This window comes from Molossus molossus, unplaced genomic scaffold (assembly GCF_014108415.1).
Source record: "Molossus molossus isolate mMolMol1 unplaced genomic scaffold, mMolMol1.p scaffold_m16_p_6, whole genome shotgun sequence".
Lineage (NCBI taxonomy): Eukaryota > Metazoa > Chordata > Mammalia > Chiroptera > Molossidae > Molossus > Molossus molossus.
The window spans coordinates 43,342,718-43,369,264 of record NW_023425399.1 but is presented as its reverse complement, the minus strand read 5'-3'; the positions used below and the strand labels follow the sequence as shown (position 1 = coordinate 43,369,264).

The 26,547-nt window shown below is 40.9% G+C and overlaps 1 protein-coding gene and 1 long non-coding RNA gene across 8 annotated transcripts in view; both read right to left on the bottom strand.

Annotated features, from left to right (window-relative positions):
* Nucleotides 1-26,547, bottom strand: part of SLC24A3 (solute carrier family 24 member 3) — a 558,214-nt gene that overhangs the window by 409,907 nt on the left and 121,760 nt on the right. The gene's annotated exons all lie outside the window — the stretch shown is intronic.
* The window catches only part of LOC118619165, a 43,046-nt gene that overhangs the window by 12,763 nt on the left and 3,736 nt on the right, over nt 1-26,547 (bottom strand). For both annotated transcript variants that reach the window (XR_004957147.1, XR_004957146.1), the window contains 2 exons: nt 24,069-24,194; nt 16,128-16,325 (listed from right to left, as the gene is read on the bottom strand). This is a non-coding gene — a long non-coding RNA (uncharacterized LOC118619165). The remainder of the gene's footprint in view (nt 1-16,127; nt 16,326-24,068; nt 24,195-26,547) is intronic.

Below are 26,547 nucleotides of genomic sequence, written 5' to 3'. Positions count from 1 at the left end.
ATAAAAGATGATGCATTTGACCACATTAATGTTTAAAACTTCTGTGTGTCAAAACCACCATCAAACAGAGAAAAGACAAGCCATGGACAAAATATAACAGTAACAAAAAATTAAATATGTAAAGTTCTCTTACAGCTACTAAGAAAAAAAAAAAGGCAAAGTTTGAGAAAGCAGTTTGCAGAGATGACCATACAAATGCCCAATACGTTGTGAACAGAAGCTGAACTTGACTGGTATATTTACAGCCTACGAGTGCTGTCACAAATTATCACAACTGGGTAGCTTAAAACAACAAACGTTTATCCTCAAAGTTTTGGAGGCAAGAAGTCCAAAGTTAAGGTGTCGCACTCCCTCCAGAGGCTCTCAGGAAGGAATTTTCTTGCCTTTCTCAGAAAGCTTCTGGAGGCTGCTGGATTCCCTGGCTTCTGGCCACATCACTCCAGTCTCTGCCTCACCTTTGCATAGCCGTCTTCTCTGCATGGACTAACCTCTGCCTCTCTTACAATGATACTTATGACAGCATTTAGGGTATACCCAGGTAATCTTCCCACCTCAAGATCCTTAATTTACCACATCTGCAAAAACGACCAGATAAAGTAACAGTCACAGGTTCCAGGGATTAGCACCTCATACCTTTGGAGGGCACTGTTCATCTCACTCCAACCAGTAACCAGAGGAATGCAAATTAAAACCACATTGAGACTGGCAGATATTAAAAAGTCTGAAAACACCAAGTATTTATGACAACATAAAACAATAGTAACTTACATTCCTCCTGGTTAACGTCTAAATTTATTGTACAACCATATTAGAAAGCAGTTTGGTAGGATCCATAAAAACTAAGGATGCACATACCCTATGATCCAGCCATTCCACTGTTAGAGAAATACATATTACCAGGAGACACTCACAAAAGTGTTCAGTGTAGCAATGTCACGTTGAAAACCTGGAAACAATCCGAATGTCCAGCACTAGAAGAGCTCACTGAACTGACACATGATGATGCAATAGGGTTCTATGTGAAGTTGAAAGTAAGGGAAACAGAGTCTCATCAATAAATAATAAAATAAAAATAAAACAGAGTGACATCAAAAATAAAACAGAGTGACATCAATAAATCCTACAAACATTTCATCACAGAAGAAAATAATGTTGCAGAAGGACACACAAACTGCAGTCACTTATACTAAGTTTAAATTCATAACACCGACAGCAGTGTGGTGATTACCAGAGGGAAGGGTGGGGTGCAGGAAGGTGGAAGAGGGTAAAGGAGTAATTAATGGTGAAAGAAGGAAACTTGACTTTGGGTCGTAAACATACAATACAGTATACAGATGATGTATGATAGATTTTTACATCTGAAACCTATATAATTTTATTAACCAACATTACCCCAATAAATTCAATAAAAATATATTTTAAAAAAGAACATGTAGCTGATACCTGGTGTTATTTATAGATACATACACACGAGGTGAAATCCTAAAGATATATACAGGAATCCCAAACACCCAATTCTAGATAGAGGATGCCTCTGGGAGGCAAGGAGTGGAGTGTAAACTGAACCCTGAGAAGTCGAAAGGAGATTTCAAAATGTATTTGCAACAGTATATTTCTTAGGTGGGTGATATATAGATGGTGTTCATTATAGCAATCCCTCTACATTTTTGTCTAAAAAATGTTGTCACTTTTTTTAAAATTTAGGAGGTGATGTATGTTGCTGGCTGATGTGGTGACAGATGATTCATCTCAGTGGGAAGGCGTGATGGGGGGAGGAGAGGAGACTTTAGTCTTAGTCCCAGGGGTTCTTTACGAAGGGGTTCATGGATACAATTGAGGAAACCTGTGTACTGGAATGGGAAAATCAATTTTGTAAAAACTAAATTCTAACTGAAGTGTAGCATTTTCTTCTACTGTAAATATAGGCAGAAAACCACATGGTATTTAGCAATTTCTCTGACTTTATCACTAATAGCTGTTGGGTATTTTATAGCCTAATACAGTGTGGCAGGATCTCAAAATGGCATTTATGCTCATCTACAATTCAACATGACAGTAGTTATTACTGATCTTGCTATTGAATGTGCAAATAAAGAAGCACACAGGTTATTACTCCCATCACCAGGTTATTTATTCACTATACTGTAACTATTTCAATATAGTTGCAATACGTTTTGTTTGCCCTGTGTATTTTATCCTATGTATTTAAAAACAGTATTCTTTTCCAGACCATCAAGGGGGCTGAGCACCCCTGGAGGAAGAAAGGGTCTTGTAATTCCTGAGGAGCTGAGTCAGTGGTCCCTGAGGGTCCCCACAGCTCCAGGCCGGAGAGGTCAGAGATAAAAATCAGATTGCAATTTCAGGAGGAAAATAAAGTGCCACTTGTTTATCTTAGCAGATGTAGATGCAGAACCCAGAAATTAAGAGGAGCTATTTTCCAATGTGCCATTCTTCTCATCCCATCTTCTCTGTGTCTCATTTTATTGGATTTTAATCAGGGCTATTTTGTGAAGTGTTCTGAACTCAGACTGAAATGTAACACAAGAAGAGAACTAGTGGATCAAGTCTCAGAGGAAGCCTCTTACCCAACCAAAACCCAAGTAAAGGCTGAATCTATAATTCGGTGATTGGAACCACATGCATTTACTACCTTTGGGCCAAAAGGATGCCCAGGGGGAGGCAAGGCATGGGGAGCCAGCTGGTTTCCTGATTCAGCCCAGCCCAAGGTGTGGCCAGGCCTCGAAGTCTGAACCTCTGAACCCTAGTCATAAGGATGCCAAGATGAAAATGAGAACATAACTGCTTCCGGCAGGAGGCAGCCTTCTCCACGGCTCAGAGCCCACTGAGAAGGGGAGTTGGGTCAGCATTTCTGCCCAACACTGAAGATCCTGGGGAGTTTCTGTATGTCACTGTTCCCTATTGAGAAAAAGTGACTTAGGAGTGAAGGTTGGTGGTTATTTTCATCAAGTTCACCATTTATTGAGCATCTGTCAGCATGCTGTTAGGTGCTTTTAAAAATCAACTTTATTGAAGTATATGCTTTGTACAGTAAACTGCAGCCATTTATATTTTATTATAATCATCAAACTTGCTAAAAGCTAGATCTTAATTATTCCCACCACACACAAAAATGATAATTATGTGAAGTGACAGAGGTGCTATTGCTACAATGGCAATCATATGACAATAAATGAATATATCAAATCAACATGTACACCTTAAATTTACACAGTGTGATATGTCAAATATATTACTGTTAAAAATAAAAACACATAAAAATAATAACTATGTGTACAATTTCATTAGCCCCCAAAGTTTCCTTGTGGCCATTTGTGGTGCATCCCTTCCCACACCTGGCTCCTTATAAGCAGTGATCTGCTTTCTGCCCCTATAGATTAGTATGCATTTTCTAAAATGTTATACAGATGGGATAATATAGCATGTATTCTTTTTGTGTTTGGCTTCTCTCATTTAACATAAGATATTTTTGAGATCCATTCATGCTGTTGTGTATTTCAGTGGTTCATTCCTTCAAACTGCTGAGCTACAGGAATGGACCCCTATTGGTTTATCCATTTACCAGTTGATGGACATCTGGGTTTTTCCAGTTTGGGGATAGCATGAATAAAATTATTATGAACATTCACATTCATGTCTTTTTTTGTAACCATATTTTTAATTTCTTTGGGGTAAATACCTAAGTGTGCAATGGCTTGGTCATACGGTAAGTATATGTTTAACTTACAAGAAACTTTCAAACCATTTTTCAAAATGACTCCACCATTTTATTTTTCCATCAACTATATATTACAGTTCCAGTGACTCCACATCCTTGCCAATAGTTGGCATTGTCATCTTTTAAATTTAAGTCATTCTAGTGAATGTGAAGTAGTATCTCACTGTAGTTTTAATTTTCATTTCCCTGATGATGGTTTGGAGCATCTTTTCATGAGCTTAGTATCAGGTCATATAACTTTATTCATCCTGTAAATGTGATAAAATACCCCTCTCTGAGGAGGCTCTTGTTTTTGTCTCTTGCTTCCTCTTGAAGCAGTTTTTATAATGCAAACTCTTTATGGACAAGGACCATATTTCTAGCATAGTATCTGATAGATGGTAGGTCCTCAATAGAAGTCTACTGAAAAATGAGCAAATGAATTCCAGTTAATTCTGGGATGTAATATGACATTCTTAAAGCCTACCAAAGTGTGTGAAACTGTAGGGATTTCTACACTGAATGGACCAAGACTAATTTTTTTATTGCTGTGATTAAACAGTCTCTTCCTCCATACCAGACTTTCAGCTTCACCTCCCACGTGATCTGAATCTACGTGGGCTTGTTTGGAAAACAAAGAAGTTTGTTTTAACTTCTAAATGTGTAACTGTATAAATAACGCAAATAAGCCTGAAGTAGAGTCTTAAAGACTTTAGAAGATAATTTTGGTAAAACTTTCTAGAATATTCCTATACAATGGTCTTCCCATTAAGGGCTGAGAACCCATGTTGTAACCAGGGTCCTTGGTGCCCTCAGCAGTTTAGCAGTGGTTCAATGCAGAGAACTGAGGCCTTGGGGAGAGAAAGAAAAACCAAGAAAGAAGGATCCGGGTTCAAATCCTGCCTACTCTGCTCATTGTTTCTCAGACCTTAGAACGCTCCTGAATCCCACTGAGGGGAAATAATGCTGTGTTCATAGGTGGGTCTAAGAGTTAAATGAGGATGTGGATGTGGAAGCTGTCCACACACCTGCTCACAGCAGCCTTTCAATAAGTTACAGCTTCCTTCTTCTACAGCAAGACTTGAGGTAGTTGCTGTCTCTGGTGCTGGTCCAGGTCTCCTTTAGCAGCTGGTCCTGCACCCCTCAGCTGCTGGGGCAAAAGCTGGGACTCTGTCCAAAGCACTGCCCCCAGGAAGGCTGTACTCCCTGCATCCCCTGGGGTGTTCAATGACTGATATAAGCACAGATGATAAGGCCCCTTGACTCATGAAGGACAAGCTACAGGACTAACTTTCCCTGCACTGGATCAGGTCAAGGTTGAATGTGCCCTGACAGAGCATTAATTCTGGGCTCTTCCCCTAACATGCCCTGCTTCTCTCCTTCCTTCACAGATTTCTCCCAAGAGCGCTCTCTCAATAAAACACGTGTTCATGAATTCCCATCTTAGGCTCTGCTTCTAGGAATCCTAGAAGCAAGAAAGAGGCACGTGGAGTGATATCGCTTCCTGATCCATTCATGGCACAAAGGAAAATATCTTTTGAAGCCAGGCTCTCTGGTCACTGGAGTGTGAAGAGTCACTGAAGTTTTCTACACATTCTGTGCTTGTTGAAACCCATGGCATCTCTGGACATTAGTGTTAAGGCTGCCCCAAACCAATCACCTGGGGGAAATGAAAGTAACTGACCAATCAAATAAGAGGCATTTTCTGAAGCCTTGGGAGGTGTACAGAAGAGAGCTATGAAAAGCTTAACCACTACTGAGAGTGTCAAAAGCATAAAGACAAACAGATACTTACCCCAGAAGAGGAATTTTAGGGAGACTAGGAGTGACAAATGAGAAGTATGCTGTTTATGCACATGAGAAGTATGTGCTTAAACTACCCTGTTTATGCACATGAGAAGTATGCTGAGAAGCTAATCACTTAGGTAACTCAGCATACACTGAAAAAGTTCTCCAAGTTGATTTTCAAGCTGGGATATAAGAATAAGTTGGGAAGAGAAGCCAGAAAGGGTGGTGGTGGTGGCCAGAGAGTAGAGGGGTGAGGGTCCTATTGAGTCACACATCTGGACTTTAGACACAGTAGCTGAGCCCCATAGGTTGGCCCTGACACTACCTAACTCATGATGCAGAGATGAGATAGAAAGGAAATAGCAAGAATGAGCTTTGACTCTGGAAAAATGGGCAAGAGGGGAAATGCTCTCCACAGTCTAAAGGAGTCGGTTTATACCCACAGGAGGAGTTGTCAGAGCAGCAGTGACAGATGCCCACAATACCAGGGCTGGGTGTCTGGGGAAGACTGATTAGGCATTAGTGTGGGAAAATGTCTATTCTCGGCCTCCCTCAGAAGACTCTGTCAAGACCAGACCTGGACCTGAGCCCTGAAGACCACCACAGAGACAGCCAAATGTCAAAGCATCCAAGGGAGGGTGATGCCAATGATCAGAGAACCTGGGGGCTAGTTCATGGGGAAAGTGAGTGCCATTAATATGTATAAAATCCACGGGCGGAATGAAAGAGGGCGAGAATCCTGTTTGTACATATTGTTCAGGGTCTTTATTAAACTGCTAATGGGCTTGGACAGAGGTGAGTGGAAAACTCAGCTGTGACTCGCCTCTTTCTTGGAGTTCTCTCAAGCTGATGAAAAACTCAACCCAGAGCTTCACCCAAGGCTGACTCCCAACCAGTGGAACTCAAGAAAAAGTTGTCCTAGAACTCTCCTTGCTTCCTACATTCTCCTAACAAAGGACAAGCAAAAGAAACAGCCATATCAAGTACCTGCCTAAACTAGTCTCCCCAATTTAATCATGTACATCAAATCACAAAAGTTTCATCTCCTATGCTAAGACCAACTAATTGGCAATGACTTCCTAGAGCTCTGGGTTGGAAAGGGTGCTTTTATTGATTATTGATGTCTGCCAAGAGAAATGGAGGAAATATAGTGCCACAGATTTGTCCATTTTTGGTTTAGAAACATCTAATGACTTTGAATGCTGAACAGTTAAATCTAATTTGTATATGTAAAAAACAACAACAACAACAAAAAACACTGAACATTGTCTAACTACAATAGCACAAAAAATAGTGATAAAAAAGAGGTAGAGAGCAGCCCTGGCTGGTTTGGCTCAGTGGTTGGAGCATTGGCCTGCGGTCCAGAGAGACCCAGGTTTGGATCCCGCTAAGGGCGTGTACCTTGGTTGCAATTTGTCCCCGGCCCTGGTTGGGTTGTGCGGGTGGCAGCCACTCGATGTGTCCCTTCCACATCGATGTTTCTCTCTCTCTTCCCCTTCCACTCTATCTGAACAAAAAATGGAAAAATGTCCTTGGGTGAGGATTTAAAAAAAAAAGGTAGAGAGCAAAGAATGAAGATGAGACAGGAGGGCCACAATTTAGGAGAAAAAAAGTAGGAGCAAATTCAGATAGAAGTAAATCTGTTAAAAGAAAATTTTCAAAGTAACTTTGATTTTGTCTACCAAATTATATTTTAAGTAATTGCTCTTTTTAACCAACTACAGAACAAAATGAAATTTAACATTAAAAAAGAATTTCCCATTTTTCATATAGAAATGCCCAGCTATGAATTTATACCTTATGAACAGCAGAGCTGGTAACTCTCAGTAATCCCTGGCTTAAGGTCGAGCCACTGCAGCTAAGAACGTCTCTGCACCTTTTCTCCAGAACTTCTGGGACCTCCAATTGTGCTCACACTCTCAAGGCATGTCCCTCAACCTGCGGGGTCCCTGGCTGAACATGTCACTTATGAGGATTAGCCCTGTGACATGAATGAGGCAACCACTCCACCTAAAAGCTTAGGGATGTATGGCTTCCCAGGTAGCAAATTGCGTAGACAAAACACCAACCATAGCAAATTGAAGAATGACAAAACCAAAGAAGCCACGATGTCAGAAATAAATCTTACAGAGCAGTCAGTCAATATTAATTTGGATTTCTCAGAAGCAAAATGAGAGACAAAGATTCAAGGCAGCTAGTTTACTAGGCAGAGAGGGGAATCTCAATAGTAAGGAAATGGGACAGGGAAGGAAAGCAGCCATCAAAAGGTTATCAAGCCAGTTACTCTGTGAACTAAAGTTCAATCCTCCTGGGAAGCTATATAAAGCATGTACCTCACAGACATCAGACGGGTGAGGGAGTTGGGGTATTTACACACCAACTCTCATTCTGGATGAAGACTGTTCCTGGGGGTATTTATTCCCTAGAACTCCTGGTTTGCTTTGTGGAGCAGGCAGAGAAGTCTTCCCCAGGCTGTGGAGAACCTACCAAAACCTTCAGGCAAAGAGGTTCAGGTTGAGGCAGTGAAAAGAGCAAACCATTCCTAAACAAGGCCTGAGGGACATAGCTGGGTATCAGCAGTGTCGCAGTGTCTGCCACCTGATCCAGTCCCCGCAGTTTGCAGAAGGGCACACATGACCAGTGTGGTGAAACGTTGGTCCAGAGGCACAGAAACAGGGGACTGAGGCAGAAATTCTGCAGGGTTTCCTGACATGCAGGCAGTCTAAGTGTGCTGGCTGTTCCTGTGGTTTTAGGAAAGGAACTAGACAAGTGACTCCAGAGATTGTTCCTTACAAGAGGGGCCAACAATTCACCAAATATGTATTGCTTGGCAAAGCACTGGGCTAGCCTACACAGACAAAGGAGACAGAGCATTTGTCCTTAAAAGGAATGTGTATTCCAGGAGGAAGTGAGGACAGGTAATGCAAATAGATAATTTGACATGAAGCAAGATGTGCTAGGTGGCACAAGGGAAGGAAGCCTAAACTATTAGGGTGTTCCCCTGAGGGAGACATCATCTCTGGGTGGGTGACCATGAAAGACCTCTTTGAGGAGGTGATATATGAGACGTGTGCTAAATCACGGAGTAGATTTTGACCAGGACTGATGGAGACGAGGGAGACTACACTAAGAATGGAGAATGAAATGAGCCCCAGAAGAGAGGCATGGAGGGGACTGCTGAGCACCCCAAACACCAAGTTACCTGGTGTGCACATACCATGCACTCTGGTTACATGCTGGGGAATGAATGGGAGGAGATATGTGGCACGGTGGACTAGAGTCCTGATGAGAGCTTGAGTACTGAGCAGAGGACTAGTGCTGCCATTTGAAAAGCCAGAGGTATAGTGTTTTATGCCAGACTTGCTAAAGGACATCTCTATCAACTATGAGCATGTTAATAGGCATTGAGTGCCAGAACCAGGCAATTGCCTAACAATTAGCAAAGAGGAGATGCATTCAGGAGATAAACAGGGTAGCTAGTGAGAAAGGCAGGATACTCCTCACCTATGCTGTTGGACAGAACTTTCTGAGATGATGGAAATAATCTGTCTGTCCTGTCCAAAACAGTGACAGCTCATCTCCTATGACAAACTAATGGCTAGTCCAGATATGGCTGTTTGCAGGTATGGGAGTCTATCTGAAGTGCTAAAATGAAAGGGAACAGAACCTTCCAATGAGCTGGAAATTCCCAGTTCTGCTTCTAGAAAACTAAATATCCTTAGGAAGCCCATCTGAAGTGTGAAATGCCTTTGCCAGCCCATAAAGAAAGTTTGATTTGTCTCAATGTGAAACTGAAACCCCACATGGGGATCCCTTGGCTTCCAGCACAGCCTGAACAGATGTCCTGGGGGGAGCAAGGTCAATTACCACCTTGTTGTGACCTGCCTGAGTAGCTATCTGTTATGGATTGGCAGCCCAGCCATAGAACGTAAGCCAAAGATGACACAACCCTTGATTGAATCAAATAGAAACATTCTGTACAGCACCTTGAGATGTCTGGAGGCAGAGCAATGACGGTAGGGAACTGAGCTTCATGTGCTGGGTTGTCTAACCACTTCACAGACATTACCTCCCTTCACCTTCACAACAACCCTACAGAGTAGATCTTTCCGCCTGCACCTTACAGACGAGAAGTCTGAAGCTGAGTTAAAACTTATCTAAAGTCTAACAACTCCTAAGAGACACAGTGGGAGGAGACTTGGGTGTGAGTGGCTCTCACCACTTCATACAAGTTTCCAAATATAGTGGTTTTGATTTCCATAACATCACCCTTTCATCTTTCACACTCAAGTCATTTGTATGGGCAAAATCTGGACTCTGTTCTAACTCATTTTATAAATTAATTGCACACAAATATTATTTTTTAAAAATACTCCAATCCACATAAAGGTATACATATTTTTTCCTATTGGTAGATTTTTTATTTTTATTTTTTTGTTTTTTTGTTTTTTGGTATGTACCCCTAGCGAGAATTGAACCCGGGACACTCTGGTCCACAGGCCAAGGCTACAACCACTGAGCCAAAGTTTCAGGTTTACAGAAAAATTGAGCAGAACATGCCCTGGGCCAAGCAAGGTCAATTACCACCTTGTTGTGACCTGCCTGAGTAGCTATCTGTTATCCATGGGCAGCCCAGTCATAGAACATATGAGAGTTCCCATACCCCCTCATCCCCCACTCCACTTTCCCCTATTATTAACATCTGCATTAGTGTGGCAGATTAGTAACAACTGATGTAGCAATATTGATACATTATTATTATCTAAGGCCCGTGGTTTACATGAGGGTTCACTCTTTGTGTTGCACAGTTATATGGGTTTTGACAAATGCATAATGTCATGCATCCACCACTCCAGTATCATATGGAATAGTTTCACCACCCTAAACATCTTATATAGGTAGATTGATATTCTCCTGTTTATATTTCTCTTCATCCATCCCAAGTAACCACTAATATTTTTACTGTTGCTATAATTTTGCCTTTTCAAGAATGTCATATACTTGTAATCATACAGTGCGTAGCCTTTCAGATTGATTTCTTTTACTCAGCCATATGCTTTCAAGGTTCCTCCATGTCCTTCTGTGGACTGACAGCTCATTTCTTCTTATATATTCTGTTGAATAATATACATGATATGGATGTACTCTAGTTTGCTTATCCATTTGCCTCCTGAAGGACATCTCTCTTTTTCCTAACTTGCAGACTTTCTATTCTTTTCCATTGATCCATTTGCCTATTCTTTTATCAATATCACACCATCTCTCTTTTTGTAATAAATAAAAATTAATTAATAATTGACATAAAGCATTATATTAGTTGTAGGTGAATATCACACAGTCTTGATTACTGTAGCTTTTATGGTAAAGGTTGCAGTCATGTAGTGTCAGCCTTCTGACCTTGTTCTCCTTCAATATTGCCTGCGATTCAGAGTCTTTTGCCTCTCCATATAAACTTTAGAATCTCTTTGTTAATATATACAAAATAACTTGCTTGGCTTTTGATTGGGATTTCATTGAATCCAGTCAGGATCAAGCTGGGAAGAACTGACATCTTAACACTATTAAATCTTCTTATCTATAAACATGCAAAATCTCTCCATTTATTTAGCTCTGATTTCTTTCTTTAGTTTTCTAGTTTTCCTCATATAGATCTTGTGTATATTTTGTTAGATTTATATCTAAGTATTTCATTATTTGCTCTTAATGTAAATGGTGTTGTGTATTTAATTTTAAATTCCAATTATTCAATACTAATATATAGAAAAGCAACTGATTTTATATGCTTGTATCCTGAAACTTTGCTATAATCAAGTTTCATGAGATTTTTTTTCAATTTGGGGGGATTTTCTACATAGAAAATCATGACATTTGCAAACAAAGACAGTTTTATTTCTTCCTTCCAAGTTTGTAAACTTTTATTTCCTTTTCTTCCCCGATTGCATTGTCTAGAACCTCCAGTATGATGTTGAATGGGAGTAGTGAGAGTAGACATCCTTTCCTTATTCCTGATCTTAGGAGGAAAAACATCTAGCATCTCACCATTACTTTTACTACTAAGTGGTCCACATGACATAAAGTAGTGGGTGCTTTACCCATACTCCATTGACCCCCATTCTTCCTTGTCTGATGGCTTTCTCTGGCCACAGAGCAAGTTCAGTCCATTATATGCAGAATGCCAGGAGTACTGTGGAATTATTTCCCATAGAAGTAACCCTCAACCAGTGATTTCCTTGGCCCTTAAGGAAGCCAGCCCTGCATGTACTCTCTGTAGATTCCCAATGGTCCCTAATGAGTTGAACTCCTGTTACCTAAAGAAGTGAACTACTTATTATTATATTCTTTGTTGACTTCCTTCCCTTGCCTGTCTCACTTTCTACTCCCCTACCAGTGCTTCTTGAGATCTCATCCCAAATCAACTAGTTGAACTAAAATCTAATGTCAGAGTCTGATTCTTGGGAAACCCAACCCAAGACCAAACCATATATGTATACAAAGCTATAACTAGTTTTGAAAACTGTATCTACAGATGTATAAATTAGGATTCAGAACGCTTGCAAGCACTATTCAGAGATGAACTGGTGATACCAGTATAAACTCAGCCAAGTATATATCTCAACCATATTATTAAGCTTTAAAAATAATAAGGTAGCAAAAAATTAAGTTAAATTAAGAGGCAAACACATTTTAAATTATGTAGTGATACTCTTTACTGTCATATGTTCACTGCTCTCTCCATCTGACCTCTGTCCTGTTTATTCACTGGAGAGTGAGATGTCCACAGATACTCAGCTACTTTCTCCAACCAAAAACCAATGCTCAGAAGTGAAGTTCACTATGATTCTTTCCAGGTTCAGAGACTAGGGCTTATTTCCATGACTATGGCAAAATGGAGGTTTAAAATACTTCCAGATCAGGACTGGCTACAAATGAAGTTCATGATCCAGTCACTTTGAAAAACATGGCAGGGGCAAGCCACCTTTAGCTCCAATATTATAACCAAGCATAAAACACCTGCAAAATCATGTCCAAATCCCCTTTCCCTGTATGAGTTAAATCTACTACCAGGCCTGTAAAGTTTTCCACAATCTGACTTCATTGAACTTATCCAACACTGCTTCCTGGTACTCACAAGTCCTTCCATCTGTTCCAGCCAGACTTCACTGCAAATGCAAACTGATCAACCATCTATATGTGGTTCAGCCTGAACTGCTGGCTATTTCCAGAACAGGACATAGGCTTTCATTCCTCTTTGCCTCCACCAGTGCTACTCCCTTTCTTCAGGATGGCTCGTCTGCCTTTTCAAACTCCTACACATCCATCAAGAGCCAACTCAAGTGTTACGTCTTCTGTGGAGCCACATTTATCATATAGAATTAGTATTTCCTTGAAAAATAGCAAAAGATGAAAATAAAAATGCCATCTTTCTCCCCCAGAAACCCATTCTTAACATGTAGTACATATATTTCCGTATTATAACTTGCTTTTCTTGCACCAGGACATTTATCATCAATATGTTCCCATGTCACTCAATATTCAACAACCTAGTTTTATTAAAAATCCTGACCCGAGGATATTTTTCCATTGATTTTTAGATAGAATGAGAGGAATGAAGGGAGATAAAGAGAATTCAATGTGAGACAGACACATTGATTGGTTGCCTCCTGCATGACCCCAACAGGGGCTGGGGATCAAACCTGCAACCCAGGTACATGACCTTGAACAGAAATTGAACTGGCGACTCTTCCATCTGTAGGCTGACACTCTAACCACTGAGCAAAACCATGTAGGGCAACAACCTAATTTTTAATGATTGCCCAATAGTCTAATGTATTTTTGTTCCATAAATAAATATGATCTTAAATCTGATCATCTGATCTCTCCAATGATTAATATGGTCAACTCAGCAGACATTTATCATGATGAGTATATGGGCCAGGGTTCAGGTGCTATGGCTCCATTCCAGTTTCCCACAGTGCTTGGGCAAGATGTAAAGGCTGACTAATTAATAAACCTGCTTTGGCCAATGGCCGAGTCATCTTTGTCACTGCCAATATTTTCTGTCTTAGACTTTAAGCCTCAGGAGAACAGAGAGCTACTTAGCTTAATTTACTGTATAGAGCGTTATACTACTAAATTATTTGAAGGCTGGCACAAGAAAGCCAAACTCACAAATAGAAACTGGTGCTTAACTGTTCCTGTAGGTACAAACCAAAGTTGATGTCCCATCTTGCGTTTCCATATCAACCTAATGTAGACCAATATTCCAACCATAGTAATGACAATAAAATAATAAAAAATATTTTATAAAGTTTGAAAATGCTTTTGATACTCACTATCTTGTTTACTCTTCACAAATACTCCCAAAGCAAATACTATTAGAGATTAAAAAAATTGAAGCCCAGAGAACCTAATCAGTTGATCCAATGCAATTAATGGTTAGAGCTGAGATTTAAACTTAGGATTCCAACCCCAAATGTTGTGCTCATTTCAACCACATAATTCTACCTCTCCAAGGTCTCTTTTCCACAGAGAATGATGGACCACCCCTGGACAGAGGGGCCCTGATGTATGCAAGATGACATGCACAGGTCTACAGGATGCAGAATTAGGAACTGTCCAGGGTGGTGTGGGTGACATTCTGGAGAATGCTATGTCATTCATTCCGCAGAACATTCTGAATAGAAACCTTGACTCCTTTTGCCCTAACCCATGTACTGTGGAGCATGTTCTTGCTCTTGTTGGGCAGACTCCCCTAGTTCTAGCAAAGGTCCTGGTCAAAAACAACTCTGCTTATCACCACATTATGGTGACTACGGAAGGATGGGCCCAGTTCTGAACATAGATCTCTCAGAGATGTGGCCAACATATTGCAGCTAGATCAGAACATGGTCAGAAACAGAGAGACAATGAGGAAAATGACCCAGGTGGCATTAGGAGCCTCCAATCCTAGACTTCCTTTCTCAGGGATTAGATAGGTGGCCACAGGCTCTACGGGCTTCAGTTTCTTCATCTGTAGAACAAAGAACTCAGCTAAGATAGTAAAAAAGGCTGTACTCTATCAGCTTATGGAATGGGAAACTGCTTCCATTTGGCAGATTTCCACAATTCTGTAAAAGTCCAAAACAGGGTTCCTGGGTGCTGGGAATTATTGAGTGGAGGTGTATTAACACCATCTCTAAGTCCCAGGTCCTTTCTAGTGCTTACTATATTTACCTTTAGAATATATGAAGTGAAAAAATGGCCATGCTCCTTTGGCCACTAGATAGGGTGTCACAGCATGACTTCACAGGAAGTCAACAGTGACCTTCCCAGCATAGAATCTCTCTAGAACACACTCTAGAAGCCAAACCTGTAAGATCCTCAAATGACTTTTGGATCTTTGGTATGGTATGATCCTTGGACTCCACCCCTGGAAATTATGATCTACTATGCCTGGGTAAGGCCCCAGAATCTGTATGAAAAAAAAAATTTCCCAGGTGATTCTCACCAACCTCTGTGAGAAGTTCTCAATAAGCTAACTTTTATGCAGCTATAAGTAAGAAAGATCTCTTATCTTTTGAGACAACATGGAGGGACTTGGAGAGTATTATGCTAAGTGAAATGAGCCAATCAGAGAAAGACAAATACCACAATGATCTCACTTATTTGTAGAATATAATAGACCCAGAGACATAGAAAGAAGAATGGTTCAGAATGACAAACCTCAGAGGAGGAGGGCAGGGGGGAGGGAAGAGATAAACAAAAGAATTTATATGCATGTATGTATAAACAATGGACACAGACAACAATACTGGGGGTGTGGGGGATCAGGAGGAGGGCCTCTGGGGAGGGGGGAGAAATATCTGTAACAAAAATAAATTAATTAAAAAATGTTCAATATAAAATATTTTGTTTGCCTATTGTTTTGGGTCTCAACCTGGGAGATTTGAAAAATCTCCATGTCCAGGCTACCTCTCAAACCACTTAACTGAGCCCCTCTGGGCTGGTCAAAGCATCAGTACTTCAAGAACTCTCCAGGTGATCCTAGCCAGAAAACCATCCACTGGTTCTATAGCACAGTGGGGAGATCATAGATCCTGCAAGTCAAGAGTCCTGAACTTGAACTCTAGTCTGTCACTAACTTTTTGCAAGTCACTATAGCCTCTGTGGCCTCAGTTCCCTCAAAAAGAGTCCAAGGATGCTTTCATTCATTGCAGTGAAGATTCAGTGTGACCTACACATGCATCACCCTGTATGGTCGTGTTGCTCCCGCCACAGTGACACAGTACAACCGTACTTTTTAATATTATCATTATTGTTTTAAACAGAAAATCTAGACAGGAGGCGTAAATCTGGACCTTGTCATATTATTTCTGGGTATTTATTAGAGGTATATAAATCTTAGTTGCAAAGTGGTACCTAGACTTATTTGGGGTGACCTGGAAATATATTAGGCCCCAAGTCCTGTCACTGCTCTTTCTCCACCTCACTCCTCCTCACACAGGCTATTGGGATAGTTTAAACTCTCCAGTAGGGTGATGGGTAGAATATCCATACCTTTTACCATGATGCCCACTGTAATCATTTGCTAAGGCTACCTCAAAAACATACTACAAATGGGGTGGCTTAAGCAACTGAAACTTACTGTGTCACAGTTTTGGAGTATAGAAGACAAAGATCAAGGAGTCAGCAGGGTTGGTCCCTTCTGAGAGCTGTGAAGGAGCTGTTCCAGGCCTCTCGTCGGGCTTCTGGTGGTTTGCTGCCGATCTTAGGCGTTCCTTGGCTTGTAGAAGCATCACCCCAATCTCTGCTTTTATCTTCACATAGTGTTCTCCTTGTGTGTCTGTGTCCAAATATCTCCTTTTAAAAAGGGTACCTGTTGTGCTGGATTGGGGCCCACCCCAATGACCTCACTTTAACTTGATTACTCTGCAAAGACCCTATCTCCAAAAAAGGTCACATTCTGAGGTACTAGGGATTAGGATGCCAATATATCTTTTGAGGGTAACACAATTCAACCTGTATTATCCCAAATCTACAGATCTGACACTACTCCCTGGATCCTATACATGCCTCAAGTCCCAGTGACAGGGATGGGCTACAAAACACATGCAAGGGTACAAGTTCCAGTAAGACTGTCACTTCTTCAAATATTCCTTGCTTCACAAACCATCACAAGGAAGACCTTTGGGGATGATACAGAATTCACTTAACTTTCACATGGAACTCCTCTGCCTCTTTTATCCAATCTACTGTTGGTTAAACATAATTAATAAATACTTAAAGTGTTACTAGCCCTGGCTGGTTTGGCTCAGCGGTTACAGTGTCTGCCTGCTGTCCAGAGAGACCCGGGTTCGGTTCCTGCTAAAGGTGTGTACCTTGGTTGCAGTTTGTCCCCAGCCCTGGTTGGTCATGCAGGTGGCAGCCTCTTGATGTGTCCCTTTCACATCAATGTTTCTCTCCATCTCTCTCTCTTCCTCTCTCTCCCTCCCACTCTATCTGAACAAAAAATGGAAAAATGTCCTCGGGCGAGAATTAAAAAAAAAAGTATTACTAACTCAGTTGCATCCAAACAACCCAGCTCTTGGTCAGGACCTGACAAGGGCTATCTCCAGCTCAGCTCTGTCTTTACCCCCATCAGTCTCTGGCCCTCAGCCCTCAGTGCTTGGCAAAACTCTCAGCCATGGATTAAGAACAGTTCTACTCAGTAGGTAGATCAGGGTGGATCTCTCTGAAACACCATGTGGAAGCCAAGTGAAATGTGAACTCCAACATTTATTTAACTATTTATATTTCTTCTAATACTCCAATACCTTGCATTCAGTTTTCCTAAACTATTCCTTTTACTTCTCCTTATAAGACAGAAAATATCAGTATTTTTATACAGTTAAATAAGTGAAATGACCTTTTGTTCTCCTATAAATTATGATACAGACTCAGAGATAGCATATGAATAAATACTCTCATGGATTCTTCATTGAGTGTATTTATCTACAAGCTTCCTTCTGTGGTGCCAACACCCACACAGATGTTGAACAGAGAAAACTAAACAAAACGAAACAGGAACCTGGGGACAGAAAAACAACTGCCCCACTAACACTTGGCCGGCATGATTAGAAAGAGGGCTGCACACAGCCATGGGAACCATCGCTACAGCCCTATGAGCCCCATGGGAATACAACACAGAGGTTGTAATATGATGCCCTGGAAGCATTCAAACTCATTACAAACAGGGTCTGGCTTTTTTGGGAGCTTTGTGTCCAAGAATGCCTTTCCACAATTCAGCAAGTTTAGAGCTCTTTCGAAGCTTGGCAAGTGTCCCTCTTCTGAGGAGGAGCTATGCCCTTCAAAATGTGAAAAATCCCTATGCAAATCAGAAATGACATCTTCATGGCAATCTATGAATGTTTCCACCAAAACAGGGCCTTCCAGACCTGGCCTAAGAAAGCAGAGGAGACCCCTTTGAAAAGGCAGAGCCAGTCATATAATGCAGACTTAAAAATTGCCAAGAGGCTCACTAAAGTGTAGTCGGAATCATAAAAATAATCTTGATAATAAGAGCTGTCATCGAGTGAGTGCTTATTCACACTGAAGTCAGATGCATCACAAGCTTTAACACATGCTATTTCCACAGCCCCACATCATAAGTACTGACAGAAAGGACTGAGTGTAAAGCCTGAAGCCCTTCGAGCTCAGCATCTTGCCCAAGGTCACACCTGCACATGCGAAGCCAGGTTTCCATGTTCTATTAGACTCTAGAACCCAAGTTCTTAACGCCTCATGCTTTCAACAGTTACTTAGTCCAACCCCAAACAACTGGGGTTGTTTTGAGTAGCTAATGAGATCAAACCAGCAGGTCAGCCAGGACTGCCTGATCTCAGAGGCCAAGACAGTGCACTGTCCAGCCACAATTTTCACTTCCCAAGTGACCTCAGTGGCAATGCACAGACAGACTCAGGGAACATCACAAGTCTGAAAAGGAAGAACTAGAGGGCTCCTTCATAAAGAAATCCGAGGGCTGTGATGCTTGTAAAAATGTCAGAGAAAGAAATCCGATGTGCAACTAGCCAACAGGCCCTGAGGTTTGCTGACCTTCTTACATGTGAGATAAACGGTGGATGGCAAGCTCCAAATTAAATCCTCTCACATCAAAGGCTCTACTGGCCAAAGTCTGTAGCAAGTATGACAGAACAAGAAGGAGCTTGGGTTACCATGTGACTTCCTAAAGCAAAAGCTTCATTTCACAACTTCTTTCTATTGGTAAAGACTGTATAGTCACTGTCTTCTTTATAAAGGGAAATAGCAGCAGCTAAAAATATTTGAATATCTGACTTTAATAATTCATATAAATAAAAGGCATATGATTTCTTGATTTATTTTCTATCATCTTGGTGAAGGAGTCAATGTGATAGAGGAATTGCAAAAAATGTTCCCAGTTCTTCATTCACCCCTATTCATGCCTTTTGCAATCTGATTTTCAGTTCCTTCTTTACTTAGTGGAGCTATCTTTTGAATTTGGGCTGCTCTTGTAACTTGATGTGGCCAGTGAATGTGGTAAAACTGATGCTGTGTCATTTCTCATCACAGACGTCAAGACACATGAGGCCACCCTGGCTGACCATGTAATCACAGACACATGAACAAGCCCAGCTGAGATCAGTTGAGCCTGACAGAGATTAGCATAAATGCCCAGCTGACCCATGGACTCATGGGCCAGAGTAAGTGCTTATTGTTTCAAACAACTGAGTTTTGGGGTGACTTGTTACATAGCTATAGCTAAGTGTTCCCAAAGTACGAATGGAGACTCCTTCCCAAAGACACTCACATGGCAGATATGAGCTTGCTCCGAGCATACCCATTTTCCTAATCCATCATCTACTTACTAAAACAGGTTGCTTCAAGAAAAGCTACCGTTTATGGGCTTTTAATGGTGTGAAACACTAGGATAAACACTTTAATACATTTTGTTATTTAATCCTTACTTCAATGTTACCTCAATAGCTACATACAAGGATTGTGATTTAATATTCTCATATTAATGATGAGGACAGAGACTCAGAATGGCCAGCTGGACTAAGGCCACCTGCTAAGTACTGTCCAAAATATAACCCCAAAACCAACTCATCCCAGGCTGACATGCCTACTTACAGAGTAGGCTTCACAAATTATGTATCTGGCATTAATTAACTATGATGTGCTGAGGTTAAAAGTTTGCGCCATGGCCATATATCAAGTTCACACATATTTTACAAACTAGAAGTTTCCTGAGCAATAAGGCTCACCAGCTTCACCCAGATCAACAGAGGACAAGTACAGTTGTCCCTCATTCATCGTGGTTAATCTGTTCCAGACTCTAGTGGTTGCACCTGGCATTGAAGGATTCCTGGGGTGTTTGAATACATAGGCCTACAAGCCCATACGTACAGTAATTTTAATTTTATTTGTAATACAGGGGTGTATAATTGACTCAGACAACCGAGAGTGCACTGTATCATTTTCACTGTCTCAATCAACTTTTTAATGAATATATTTGAAAAAAACTGCGATAGAGTGAAGCCGTGAAAGTCGAAGCATGAAATGGCGAGGGACGACTGTACTGGCTAATCTAACACTGCTCTCTGTGCCGACAGCAAGTAGAGCTTGTCCTCCTATACAAAAGTCAAAAGAAGAGTTTAGGGCAGGGGTTATAAAACTTTTCTGTAAAGGGACAGATAGAAAATATTTTAGTGTTTTCAGTCTCGAACGTGCGGTTATACCAAAAAAGCAGCCACGGACAACACATAACAAATGCATGTGGAGGTGTCCAATAAAATTTTACTTACAAAACAGGAATAGTTTGAGGAGCTCTAACCTAAGGGCTAAGGCCAGGGGAGGGAAATAGGCTGTAATGTTAGTGCCCTTCATCTCTGGAATCAAGAAAAAACACAACAGAAAACTCTATTAAAAGCCTCTTAAAAGTGATCTCTGTCTCACTCAATCTTTTCTGGTAGGTATGACAGAAATGATTCATTGTTTCCTAATGAACATTCTAATGTTATTTGGCTTGACATATCTGCCAAGAGTGTTGTGTTAGGAAAGACCCAGAAGCTCTATATTGGGTCCACAAGCAAGAGCACTGCGGTTGATTGGCAATGTCGGCCTTAGACAAGGAAGGGGAGAAAGAGAACGTGAGGTAAGCCAAGTGTCCATTCATTATATCTGTCATTTATGTTCTATATTGTTGCTACCTGTTTTCAATAAAAATTGATTGTTCATAATTCAGGCTGCTTTTCAGAAACAGGTTTGAATAGCCCTGGCTGGTTTGGTTCAGCGGTTGGAGCATCCGCTTGAGGACTAATGAGTCACGGGTTTGATTCCAGTCAAGGGCACATAGCTTGGTTGCGATTCACACCCAGTCATCATGTGGGAGGCAGCCACTTGATGTGTCCCTTTCATGTTGATGCTTCTCTCTCTCTCTCTCTCTCTCCCTCCCTTCCTCCCTCCCTCCCACTCGATCTGAACAAAGTGGGAAAATGTCCTCAGGTGAGGATAAAAAAAAAAAAGGAAGAAACAGGTGTGAATAATCTTCTGCATGCCCTTAACCCAGTGTTCTGATGGGCATCTTCAATCACATACCAAAAGTAAAGAGCTGGTCAATACAATTGAACAAAATTGCCTAACCAATACTGTTTTTAATTATAGGTAGCAAACCAAACAAATAATTTGAGTAATCCCCTTGCAACAATATTTACCTTAGCAGCTTTGCCCTGGACCAAGTCAAGCACTTGGGCAGTCCTACGGGCATTGATAGAAATATCAATGAAGGCTCCAGAATGTTGCTTTTTTCTATATTCAGAGCTGGGGACTTCATATAGCAGTCATTCAAAAACTGGTTGAATTGCCTTAATTAGCAATTATCTTCAGCTGAGCTACCAAGTCCTACCTATTGGCTACAAAAAACTGGAAATCTAACTAAAGCACAAAAAGTGAAGATTTAAGGGGAAATGAAAATACATCTTTAGATACTGCTCACTTTATTCTAGTCATCTTGATACCTAACTTTGTAACTCCAATTAGAAGATCAAGGGATTAATTTTCTAATATTTTTAGACTTTCATGGTCCATGATGGTAACCACTAGTCATACGTAGTCACTTAAATTTAAATAAATTAAAATTAAGTAAAATTGAGAATTTTAGTTCTTTAGTCACATTGGTCATATTTCAAGTGTCCAGTGGCACAGATACAAAACATCACTGAAGAAGGCTCTATTGGACAGTGCAGATTTGGACTGAAGTAGCAGATGCTGTTGGTGCCCTGTGTGTACCTCCCAGGCACCCCATGGCCACCCAGCACAGGCTGTTGCTAACACCTGTAAATCTGCCTGAGTGTTCTGTTCCTGGCTGGGAGGGCACATTCACCCACATGCAGGGCAGGCCAGCAGTGCCAACCAATACTCCCAGAACAGTGCTAACAAATGACAGATGGGAATCAATGGACAAGCATCCCCGATTCCTAGCTCCCTGGCTTGAGTAATTCTGATGCATGTTCCACAGAGGCCCTGAGACTTGCCCAGTGACACTGAGTCCTGGTTGCCCACAGCGACCACCCACAGTGAACACTCCCTGTATTGGCTTGACTCAGTTCCGTTTTTGGAGGAACCCAACTAAGACAATTAACTATATGGGTCAACCACAAATCTTCAGTTAGTCACATTTACCTTGGCATTGGATCTTAGTGTGAGACAACTAGCTAATTTCAGTGGTGAAAGAGGTGGGTAATCACATATGGAGTCAGTATATAGGATCTCTGAAAAGAAATGTCTGTTGTAGCATTCTGTTGTTACTTTTACTGTGTTGATATTTCTCAGCTTGATTTGCTTAATCATCAAACCTACCTTTGAATCATTTTAGTGGTTTCCAAAAATCAGTCCACCAGTCCACTTGACCCTACTTAAAACCCTGAAACAATATGTTCCTGGTTCAGAAAAACTGTCTCCTTAGTCCAGTTTATGGACCTTTGGCTAATATAAAATCACTAAATAAGTGGACCATCCCATGGAGATGATGAGTGTACATCTGTATGATTTGTTTCCTGTGTGACTTTCTGAAACTTGATTTCTTCAGTCAAACCTGTCTGCCTGTCTAGTCTTTTGTGCTGCCTTTTTTCCTAACAGCTTTATTCAGCTATAATTCACATATTATACAACTCACTCATGTAAAGTGTGCAATTCAGCATTTTTAAGTATATTCACAGGGTTGCACAATCACCTCTTTTGTTGTTTCTTTCACCATAAATGGTAACAGGCAGATCCCACACACTGTTCCTACTTGAGGATCTTGTGACTACATCCAAAACTCAAAGTCATGTTCACTGGAGGATCATTTACTACCACTGAGGATATACAAAAGAAGAAACAATAGATATGCTGATGTTGCTTTCTTTCCTTGCATTTTCTAAAATTACTACGTTCGATTATTGATTCACCTATTTGTACTGCAAAATAATGAGCAGAAGTGGATTCATGAGGAATATTTTGTTTACTCAACAAAATGCAAATTCACACACAAAAATTCTTTTAAAAAATTCCATTCTGCCCTGGCCGGTTTGGCTCAGCGGTTGGAGCGTCCGCCTGCGGTCCGGAGAGACCCGGGTTCGATTCCCGCTGGGGGCACGTACCTCGGTTGCAGTTTGTCCCCGGCCCTGGTTGGTCGTGCGGTGGCAGCCACTCGATGTGTCCCTTCACATCGATGTTTCTCTCTCTCTCTCTTCCTCTCTCTCCCTCCCGCTCTATCTGAACAAAAAATGGAAAAATGTCCTCGGTTGAGGATTAAAAATAAAAAAAATAAAAAAAATTCCATTCCACCCTAGTTCTCTGATTATAACTGATGCCACAAACTTTGGTGAAATACATCCCTCCTCTTCCCACACTGCTCTTGGCAATGGGCCAATCTCCCACTGTCACCTTGAAACCTTGCATCTGTTTGGGGCCATTTAAGCCTTACCAGAATCTGCTTCCTAGATCCTAATTTGCACATCCAGATTGTAACAGAAAAGTGCTTGAGAGCAGTGCACATTAGATCCAAAGGGAATATAAAAGGGAACCACTTTTCATAACCATCAAAATAACTGACTAAAACTTCTGTCTTTCTAGAAACACCCACTGCCACATTTTGAACCTACACACACACACACACAGCCTGAAGTTCAAAGGGTCTTACAAGAGCTGCCCACTCTTTGAGAATCAGTCATTGCTGTGAAGGACCCTTCTCTAATCCACACATTTCTTTCCTGTGCTTCCTGGCAGGATGATGCCTCAACAAAACACCCATCTATGAACCACAAAAACCTAGTCACCAGGCCCCTTCAGTCTCAGAAAAACTTCACTTCATCTGACAGTGAAAGAAACAGAGCTATTTAGAGTGTTCTCCCAAAACTGCCCTGGCTCCCTAGACTTCAGAATTCCAAGTTCTAGAAAAGGGTGGCTGTGGCACAGGGTAGAAACAGAGTTGGTAATGTGTTAACAAGCAAGAAAAACCATAGCCCTTATTTCCTTTTAAGTTGTTCATTTAGCACTAGAGTGTCAGTGGGACCAGTGTCCCTCTCACCTGCTCCTATTTTAAGGGCTCCAGCAATTTCACAAATGCCTCTCTGGGTCCTCATAGTGGTTTTCTCCTTGTGGAATTGGGTCTCTCTAGACATTTATGTTCCCTAACACTCAGGCCTGGAAGCAGCTAAAAAAAAGAAAGGAGAAAGATGTGTTTTTTTTTTTTTTTTTTTGGTCATTAGTCAAAGTAATATTGAAAAAAGAAATCTGGTTAATTTGTAGAGTTGCTGAGAGGCACGGAATGACTTCACTAAAGATATATTTTGGTATAAAAGAGAAAAAAAAGAGAGTGTGCTTGTACAGTTATCCAATCCTACAGATGTTCACATCACTAGGGGTCAGGGAGGTTGGATAAGGTGGGGAGAGACATGGGGCGGCCTCTCCTGGTGCCTGGTGGAGTCTGCTGGCTTCTTTTCCCACTCAGTGTTCCCCTACTAATCATACTCCTAACCAGAGTGATCTTTGAAAACATGAATTCATTAATGTTACTTCCTTTGCTCCAACCTCAGTCAACTCCCTCTCCAATTTAGAATAAAATCAGAACTCCTTACTATGGTTGACAAAGCCTTGGATGATCCAGTCCTGCCCAAGGTTCTGACTCCTTCCAACCCTAACCCCAGTCACAAAGTCCTTCTCTGCTCCTCAAGCAAGCCCTTCTTTGTCCTGCTGATGGGCCTTTGCAGTGGCTGGTCCTAGGGCCTAGAATGATCTTTCCTGGGTGGATACAGGGCTGACTCCTTCCCTCAATCAGGTTTCCATTCCCCTGAACTTAACAGGATCTACCCCATCAGCCCCCATCACCACCTTATGACCCCATTTCCTTTCTCTGAATTACAATTACCATCTGACACTTTCTGGTTGCTCTTTGTGTATTCTTTTCTTATGTCATCTTCCCCTAGAACAGAAGCTTAATAAGAACCAGAGCTTGTCTGTGTGGCTCACTGCATGAAGAATGGGGCCTGACCTGGGACTGACACTCAATGAATCCTGCATGAATGGGTGAATCAATCAATCAATCAATCAATCAATCAATCAAAAAGTTTCTTTAAAAAACAAAAACAAAAATTCCCTGGCCAGTTTGGCTCAGTGGTTAGAGCGTCAGACTGTGGTCCAGAGAGACCCGGGTTTAGTTCCTGATAAGGGCATGTACCCCAGTTGCAGTTTGTCCCCGGCTCTGGCTGGGTCATGTGGGGGGCAGCCACTCGATATGTCCCTTTCATGTTGATGTCTCTTTCTCTCTTCCTCTCTCTCCCTCTCACTCTATCAGAAAAAAAAAAAAAAATCTGGATAAAAAAAAAAACAAAACAAAACAACTTGTTTCAGAACAAATTTCAAACTTACAGGAAAATTGCAAGAATAGTACATGAAACTCCCATGAACCCTTTACCCATTATCAATATTCTACCCCATTTGCTTTATCTTTCTATTTATCTATATAATTTATATCTATATCCATTTACTGTCTATCTAACTAGGTATTAATCACCATTGAGACCATTACTGATAACTATTTAGCTAGCTATCAATCATTTCTAAAAGGTTCAAGAGTAAGTAACCTACATCATGGCCCTCTACCCTTAAAAATGTCAGTGCTTATTTCCCAAGACTAAGGACATTCTCTTACATAACCACAACGTACATCAATTTCAATAAGTTTATTACAGGTATAATTCTTTAATCTAATCTACTGTCTATATGTAAACTTTGTCACTGATCCAATAACATCCACTAGAACACTTTTCCCTCCAATTCAGAACCCAGTCAAGATTTGCATGTAGCTGTCCTGTCTCAGTCTCCTCAGCCTTTCTATCTTTCATGACATAGGCATTTCTGAAGAACACAATCCCTTATATGAGATGTTCATTATCTGGGGTTTTCTGGTGCTTCCTCATACTTAGATTCACTCCTAGCCCGAACATCATGAAAACAAAGGTGCATCCTTCTTTCTAGAGTATCACCTCTGAAAGGCACCATAACCCCCTGGTCTCCTCAGTGGTATTAACTTTGATCAAGGTAATTTCAGTCAATGTATTATTGGGCTTCTCTGCTGTACAGTTGTTATTTTTTCTCTTGCTAATTATATTGGGAGACATTTTAAGACTATGCAAATATTATCTTCCTCATAAGAATTTCCCCCCACATTTTCTACATACTGATGACTTTTACTAATCCAATCCTTCTGTGATGACTGCAGAATTACGATTTTCCCAATCCAGCACCTTCTCCACATTCACCAGTCAGTATCCAGCATTCTATTGCACGCCAAAGCCCTTTCTCCTCTCCCATTTGTTTCTCTCTGCTTATTCCATACTTAGTATCTTATAATTATATGAATTATTCTATATGTGTGTATATATGTAAACTTTAAAATTAACTTCAAAAATAAATACATATTTCACTTCTGTCCTTGACATATATATATATATAAACTTTTAAAAAGTAAGCATCCATGATTCTATATTTATGAGAAGTCTGGAATA